Raw genomic sequence first — 9,117 nt, forward strand, 5'->3', positions numbered from 1 at the left:
AATATGGGATTGCAGGCTGTGCTGCAGACCTCCGCCGCACTGACTGCGGAGGTCAATACTTTGAAGGAAAACCTCGAGCGGTCCGAGAACGAGATCGGCCGTGCCAAGAAGCAGCTCGAGGAAAAAGAAGGTGAGTAATACCTTATGAAAATTGTACCTTACAGAAAAGGATTTGGTTGCAAGAAAAAATGACAAGGATAACTTGGGTATTGCAGGGGCCACTAACGAGGTGGCGACCCTGAAGGAGGCGGTGGCCGCGGCCGAACGCAATGCGGCCACGGAGCGCACCGAGCGAGAGAGGCAGGAGGCGCGGGTGGTGGAGGTACAGCAAGAGCTTCAGGATCTCGTGAAAAAACATGAGAGCTTGGAGCGTGACTCGAAGACTCGAGAGTCTGAGCTTGCAACGGCTCTTGAGAGTGCCAAAGCCGCTGTCACATCCCTAGTCTGGTATGACTTAGTCTAGCTAGCCATTTGTGCATCATATTTAAATTTCATTTAAAATTGAAATGAGGATTGGTGGAACCCTCAGAATCATTTTTGAAAATGACCCAAATAAAAATTTCTCCAAAAGGGTCCAAGAAAATGCTCATGATGCCCTCTAAAAATATTGGACAGAGATAAAAATCAAAACAATATTTTTAGGAGCTCATGGATATTTAGTTTGGCCATTTGGATTAATTCGATAAATATTTGCATTTGAAATATATTTCTATATATATGAAATATGGTCCAAAAATTATGCCAATTATAAAAGAGCTCTGGAATAATATATCTAGCTCCTGCAAAAATTGGCATAAGGTAATAAATTGATTTAGTATTTTATTAAATCAAAACAAATGTCAGAAAAATTAGAAAACAAAAATAAAAGGAAGGAGGGGCTTACCTGGGGCTCCCCCCCTGTGCAGCCCAGCCGCGGCAGGCCGGCCCAGCCAGCAGGCGGCCCAGCCCACCTGGCCCCCCCTCCTCTGTCGTCTTCCTCCCCGACAGGGGGACGGCGCGTGCCCGACGCGCGCGCACCGCCGCGCCGCGCCACCTCCTCCCTCCCTGCCTGCCTGTCCTCCCCTCGTCGCTCTGGATGGACCGGACGACGCCACGCGACGCCCCACACCTCTCTCCCACTCTCTCATTCCTCCCCCTCCCCTGGTTCTCTCTCCCCCTCGCACACCCGAGCGCCATCGCTGCCGCCGCTCGCCGTTGCCGTGGCCACCGGTCTCCCCTCGCCTCCCCAACATGCGCAGGAGCTCCGCCCCCTCGCCCTGAAGCTCCCCGTCAAGCCGTGCCCCTCCGGACGCCCCGTGGAGCCGCCGCCGTCGTCTTTTCCATCGCTGGCCGCCGTGGATCCCCATCGACGCTCCGGCCGCTTCAGTGCGTCCCCGCGCCCACTTCGACTGCCGCTGCAACCGCGGTGAGCTCCACCACCGCTTCCCCCTCCCCGTTTAACTGCCCGCGCGCCGTAGCACCGTTCCCCACCACGGCCGAAGCCTCTCGCCGCCGTCCATGTCGCAGTCGCTGTCTCGGCCCGCCTCCACCCAAACTAAGCACCCTAGCGTGCTCCCGGTGCCACGAGGGTGCCGCCGAGCCCCTCAGGTGGCCTCCCCGTGCCATGCAGCCCGTTCCCGCTCGAAGTCGAGCTCCGGCCGCCGCCGCGAGCCTTGCTTCGGCGAGCTCCGGCCTTCCCCGCTCCTCCCACCTGTCCCACCAGATGCGCGAGAGCCCGGGCTACGCCCCGGTGCTCTCCGACGCCGCCCCCGTGGCCTGTTTCGCGGACTCCGCCGCGTCCAGAGGTCGCCGGCGGCAAGCCCCGTCGTCTGAGCCCTGCCATGTGGGCCCGGCCCGTCGGGTGATTAGCTTAGTGCTAATCACCGTTAACTAACCCCCCCTGACACTGACAGTGGGCCCCGGTGCCCCCTAACCTTTTAATTAAACTAAATTAACCCCTGTTAACCCCCCTGTCACTGACGTGTGGGTCCCACACGTCAGGTTTGACCCGGACCAGCCCAGTTGACCGCTGACGTCGTGCTGACGTCATGCTGGCGCTATAATATGATTTCTGGAATTAAATTTAATCAGAAAATTCCAGAAATTGTTTTAAACTTCAAAAATTCATATCAATTCAACCGTAGCTCAGATTAAAATAAGTTATATATGAAAAATTATCAGAAAAATGCAACCTTTCCATCTGTACTAGTTTCATGCATGAAAAACCAACTTATACATGCTGAATATGGGAAAACACATTATGGCATATATAAGAGACCTAATTTAGAAATGCATTTGAACCTTTGGTTCAAATGGATTTCAAACCAAATGTTTACTAGTTGCATTAGCTCAACAGCATCACATCTACATGCCATGTTCATGCATCATATTGTTGCATATGATTGTGTATTGATTGCCGGCACCGTTCCTTCTCGATAGGTCCTGCTCCGGAGACGTTCCAGAGTACCTGTCTGTGGAGCAGTGCCTCCCTTGTTGATTTACCAGGCAAGCAAACCCCCTTGTTCATTTCGATAAAACCCTACTCTCTCGCTCCTGCTCTCAGTTATTGCATTAGGACAACAACGATTCATCTGCTACTTTGTGTTGCGGTAGTTGTACCCATTCCTCTGCATGATCTGTCATTGCCACAGTAAATAGTTGAAACCCACTAGCATGTGTAGGAGTTGATTGAAGCCATTGTTGTGTTCCTACCATGCTATGCCTGCTATTGCTTAGAGTTGTGTCAGGTCTGGTTCATTCGGAATGAATTGGAGTGTTACGATATGTTCTGATGCTGAGAGTTAAGTGTGTGAACACGATTTGGTAAAGGTAGCGGTGAGAGGCCATGTAGGAGTACATGGTGGGTTGTCTCGCTGGAACCGTCCTTAAGCACTGAGTTCTATGTATGTTGTCCAATGACTCGATACTACCACACATTGGGATCCTTAATTGACTCTCTCGGCTTATTAACCAACTTGATCTCTGTCCAGGAGTCGCAACTAGTTTCTGGTGTTTGTAGGTAGTGCTATTTTTCTACCCGGTGGCACCCGGGAGAGTGGGCTTGGGACAGACTAGGCACACGTGGCACGGTGTACCGAGTGGCACCCGGTTGGTGGGCTCGGGAACCCTGCTCACATCGTTTGGGGCCGTGAGCGATACCCCGGCCGGATCTCCTTGCGGATGGAACCCGAATAGGCGATAAACCTGGACTAGAGTCTTGTGTGGTTAGTCAGGTCGTGGCCGACACCCTCGCCAGGCTTCCGCTTGAAGGTTGCCGAGATACATGACGTGTACATGGCGTTAAGTGGCGAGAGCGTGTGTGAAGAAGTACACCCCTGCAGGGTTAACATGATCTATTCGAATAGCCGGGTCCGCGGTTATGGACTTCTTGGATGCTTACATGGTACATAGGCAACTTGAAGTGGATACCCTAAAATGCTCAAGACATGTGTGAGTGCTATGGATGGCCTTCTCGTAGGGAGACGGGGATGAATCCATAGTAGTGTATTGTGTGGTGATTAGTGGACTCGTGTACGTTGTTTCACCTCAAGAGTTTCTGGTAGTCGTAGAATAGGATAGCCACAGAGTCAAAGCTGGCTTGCTGCAACTAAACCCCACATTACTCTCTTGATACAAATGCATGTATGATAGGATCTGATGTAAGTCTTGCTGAGTACCTTTGTACTCATGTTGCTTTATTTATGTTTTTGCAGCGGAGACTTCGGTCTTACTAGGGTTCTCATGGACTTCGACTAGTAGCTAGTACCTCAGCTACGATCTTGATCGGATGATGTAGATAGTCAGGCTTTCAGCCTTTTTCATTTGTAGATGTCTGTACCCAGACATGTAATGCTTCCGCTTGTTGCTTGTATGCTCTGTATGATGGGTCTTGTGACCCCTGTTTGCAATAAATGCTATGATGGCTCTTCTGAGCCTTTATCTATATGATTGTTGAGTTATGCTGTGATGCCATGTTGTACAGCACATGCTTGCATGTTATGCGTACGTGTAATGTGTATTGCTATGTGTGGGATCTGACTATCTAGTTGTTTATCCTTAGTAGTTCTCTCTTACCGGGAAATGTCTCCTAGTGCTTCCACTGAGCCCTGGTAGCTTGCTACTGCTCCAGAACACCTAGGTTGGCCGGCATGTGTCCTTCTCGATCCTGTGTCTGTCCCTTCGGGGAAATGTCACGCGATGAATACCGGAGTCCTGCTAGCCCGCTACAGCCCGGTTCACCGGAGTCCTGTTAGCCCAGTGCTACAGCCTGGATTCACTCGCTGATGACCGACACGTTCGATGCTGGGTCATGGATGCCTGTCCCTGTAAGTTAGTGCCACTTTGGGTTTACGACTAGCCATGTCAGCCCGGGCTCTTTATCATATGGATGCTAGCGACACCATCATATACGTGTGCCAAAAGGCGCAAACGGTCCCGGGCAAAGGTAAGTCGACACCCGTGGGGATACCGTGCGTGAGGCCGCAAAGTGATATGAGGTGTTACATGCTAGATCGATGTGGCATTGAGTCGGGGTCCTGACAGCGCTGGTATCAGAGCCTGACTGCCTGTAGGATTACCAAGCCATACCGGTCGAAGTTGAGTCTAGAAATTCTTTAGTTATGTAAGGGAATTGATTGTGGGAAGGAACGTAAGGCTCTTTTACTCCTTTACCTCATGGCCTTCTGATCTGAGTCATCCTATCTTTCCTACGGGGTTAAGGAACTAGGTTTTCTCTTCCGTCTATCAGGATCACGTGTTACTACTCCGTAGTTCCATAGGACTGGTTGATTAGAGTCATACCCCAGTTTTCGAGTATTTCCGGTGTAGTCTGTTTAGCATGATCTCAGAACCTTGAGTAATGCTGAGGAGTATGTTATTACCCCATTCTAGTAGGATGTCTCATTCTGAGCATTTTACTGCCGTTATGCTGCCGGAATTTTCCTAAGGAGTTCGAGTGATACTAATTCCTTGTCCTACATTCTACAGTCTATAATTGATGCTGATTCCGTCCTTGGTTTCGTTTCTCAGGATGTCATCAGCTAAGCAAAGTTCCGTTGCTCGTAGCCAGAACCACGGAGATGGTAGGGATGAGGATCCTCCCGACCAGCCTTCGTTGACCGAGTTCATGCTAGAGATGGAGAGGAACAAGCGTGAGTCTAACCGTTTGTTGGCACGTATCGAGGAGAACACCGCACGCCAGTCCAATAAGTCTGCTACCATTCATGATTTCATTCGCTTGCACCCACCTACCTTTCATCATTCCATCGAACCACTCGATGCAGATGACTGGCTCCGTAGCATCACTCATAAGCTGCTTTCCGTGAGCATAGCTGAAGATGACAAGGTCACTTATGCCACATACCACCTGGAAGGTCCTGCTAGTCTTTGGTGGCAGAACTATGAGACTTTGCTTCCAGCTGGCCAGATTCCTACCTGGAAGGATTTCACTGAGGCTTTTCGTGAGCATCACATTCCCCAGGCCCTTCTTGATCGCAAGAGAGAAGAGTTTTGTAGTTTCACCCAGAGTAAGATGGCACCCTTAGAACTAGCCGAGCTTAAGAAACAACTCGATGAGTCCTTGCAAAAGGGTATCATCCGTCCTAGTTCTTCTCCTTGGGCTTGCCCCGTCCTCTTCGTCAAGAAGAAAGACGGTACGGACCGGATGGTTGTAGATTATCATTCCGTTAATTTGGTCACGATAAAGAACAAATATCCGCTCCCCAGGATCAACGATCTGTATGATCAGCTCGCTGGATCCTCAGTCTTCTCCAAGATGGATTTAAGGTTAGGATACCACCAAATCAAAATCAGAAACGGGGACATTCCCAAGACAGCTTTTGTCACTCGTTATGGTCAGTACGAGTACACCGTCATGTCCTTCGGCCTAACCAACGCCCCAGCCACATTCTCCCGCCTGATGAACTCGATCTTCATGGAGTACTTAGATAAGTTCGTCGTGGTTTACCTCGATGACATTCTTATTTACTCGAAGAACGAGGAAGAGCATGCCAAACATCTTAGACTTGTGTTAGAAAAACTTAGAGCGCACCGCCTTTATGCCAAGTTCTCCAAGTGTGAATTTTGGTTGTCAGAAGTGACCTACTAAGGCCACGTAATCTCTGGTAAGGGCATTGGTGTCAACCCCGAGAGAGTTCAGGCTGTTCTCGATTGGACTCCACCTGAGACCGTTAAACAAGTTAGGAGCTTCCTTGGGCTAGCCAGTTATTGTCGCCGCTTTGTTGAAAACTTCTCCAAAGTAGCCAAACCCCTCACGGAACTTCTCAAGAAAGATAAAAAGTTCGAGTGGTCCCCACAGTGTGAGTACAGTTTTCAGGAACTGAAAAGGCGCCTGACTTCTGCTCCCATACTTGTGCCACCGGATTTCACTAAAGACTTTATTATCTACTGCGACGCCTCACGACAGGGACTAGGTTGCATTCTTATGCAGGATCGTCATGTGATTGCCTATGCATCTCGACAGTTGCATCCACATGAGGAGAATTACCCTACACATGGTCTAGAGCTTGCAGCCGTAGTCTATGCACTCAAGACCTGGCGACATTACCTCCTTGGTAAACGTTGCGAGATCTAGACTGATCACCAGAGTCTCAAGTATATCTTCACCCAACCAGATTTGAACCTTAGGCAAAGACGTTGGTTGGAGTTGATTACAGATTATGATCTAGGGATTACCTACACCCCAGGAAAAGCCAATGTCATGGCTGATGCACTAAGCCGTAAATCTTATTGCAACAATCTCATGTTGCAGCAAGGCCAACCACTTCTCCATGAGGAATTCTGTAAGCTTAACCTTCACATTGCTCCTCACGGATTTCTTTCTACCTTGGTGGCGAAACCTGCTCTTGAGGATCAGATCATAACTAGCCAGCAATATGATACGGGTATTTCTCGTATCAAGGATAACGTTAAGAAGGGAGTTGCTGGTAGTTTCTCTGTTGATGCTCGAGGTGTTGTTTTCTTTGAGAATCGCTTGGTGGTTCCCAAGAAGCAACATCTTCGGCAGTTGATTCTTAAGGAGGCGCATGAATCTCCTCTCACGATTCATCCCGGTAGCACTAAGATGTATCAGGACCTACGCCAGAGGTTCTGGTGGACTAGGATGAAGAGAGAAATCGCCGACTTCGTTGCTAATTGTGATGTATGTCGTCGTGTTAAGGCAGAGCATCAAAGACCTGCTGGCACCCTTCAGCCTTTAGCTATTCCTGAATGGAAATGGGATAAAGTTGGTATGGACTTCATCACCGGCTTTCCCAGGACCAAGAGAGGGAATAACGCTATCTTCGTAGTCGTTGATCATCTTTCCAAGGTGGCTCACTTCCTTCCTGTTCGAGAGAGTATCACTGCTAGTCAGCTTGCTGACTTATACATTTCTCGAATAGTATCACTCCATGGTGTTCCACTAGAGATCAATTCAGACCGTGGCAGTCTTTTCACTTCTCATTTCTGGGAGAGTTTCCAAACTGCCATGGGAACCCATCTTTCCTTCAGTACCGCTTTCCACCCTCAGTCGAGTGGTCAGGTGGAACGGGTCAATCAAATTCTCGAAGACATGCTTAGAGCTTGCGTTATCTCATTCGGTATGGATTGGGAGAAATGTCTTCCTTTCGCCGAGTTTGCTTATAACAATAGCTACCAATCCAGCGTCAAGAAAGCTCCTTTTGAGGTTCTCTATGGACGAAGATGTCGAACACCTCTGAACTGGTCAGAAACCGGTGAAAGACAATTCTTTGGACCGGACATGATCCAGGAGGCAGAAGAGCAAGTTCGCATCATTCGTGAGAATTTGAAAACAGCCCAATCTCGTCAAAAGAGTCAGTATGATCGTCATCATAAGGATATGACTTATGAAATTGGCGACCAAGCTTACCTTCGGGTTACTCCTTTGAAGGGTACCCATCGTTTCGGTATCAAGGGCAAGTTGGCTCCTTGTTACATTGGTCCTTTTCGTATTCTCGCTAAACGAGGAGAGGTTGCCTACCAGTTGGAACTACCCCCACATCTTTCTCGAGTTCATGATGTCTTCCACGTCTCTCAACTCAGGCGTTGCTTCTCGGATCCCATCCGCGGAGTGGTAAACGAAACGCTTGATCTCCAAGATAACCTCACATACCGAGAGTACCCGGTTCGCATTCTTGATCAAGCAGAGCGTGTCACTCGACGTCAGAACATCAAGTTTCTCAAAGTTCAGTGGTCTCATCATTCCGAGAGAGAAGCTACTTGGGAGCGAGAAGATCGTCTTCGACTGGAGTACCCCACTTTTTTTTTCCGTCGACCCCTGAATCTCGAGACGAGATTCTTTCAAGTGGGGGCGAGTTGTCACATCCCTAGTCTGGTATGACTTAGTCTAGCTAGCCATTTGTGCATCATATTTAAATTTCATTTAAAATTGAAATGAGGATTGGTGGAACCCTCAGAATCATTTTTGAAAATGACCCAAATAAAAATTTCTCCAAAAGGGTCCAAGAAAATGCTCATGATGCCCTCTAAAAATATTGGACATAGATAAAAATCAAAACAATATTTTTAGGAGCTCATGGATATTTATTTTGGCCATTTGGATTAATTCGATAAATATTTGCATTGGAAATATATTTCTATATATATGAAATATGGTCCAAAAATTATGCCAATTATAAAAGAGCTCTGGAATAATATATCTAGCTCCTGCAAAAATTGGCATAAGGTAATAAATTGATTTAGTATTTTATTAAATCAAAACAAATGTCAGAAAAAATAGAAAACAAAAATAAAAGGAAGGAGGGGCTTACCTGGGGCTCCCCCCCTGTGCAGCCCAGCCGCGGCAGGCCGGCCCAGCCAGCAGGCGGCCCAGCCCACCTGGCCCCCCCTCCTCTGTCGTCTTCCTCCCCGACAGGGGGACGGCGCGTGCCCGACGCGCGCGCACCGCCGCGCCGCGCCACCTCCTCCCTCCCTGCCTGCCTGTCCTCCCCTCGTCGCTCTGGATGGACCGGACGATGCCATGCGACGCCCCGCACCTCTCTCCCACTCTCTCATTCCTCCCCCTCCCCTGGTTCTCTCTCCCCCGACACGCGCAGGAGCTCCGCCCCCTCGCCCTGAAGCTCCCCGTCAAGCCGTGCCCCTCCGGACGCCCCGTGGAGC

This window comes from Triticum dicoccoides, chromosome 4B (genome assembly GCF_002162155.2).
Source record: "Triticum dicoccoides isolate Atlit2015 ecotype Zavitan chromosome 4B, WEW_v2.0, whole genome shotgun sequence".
In the NCBI taxonomy this organism is placed as follows: domain Eukaryota; kingdom Viridiplantae; phylum Streptophyta; class Magnoliopsida; order Poales; family Poaceae; genus Triticum; species Triticum dicoccoides.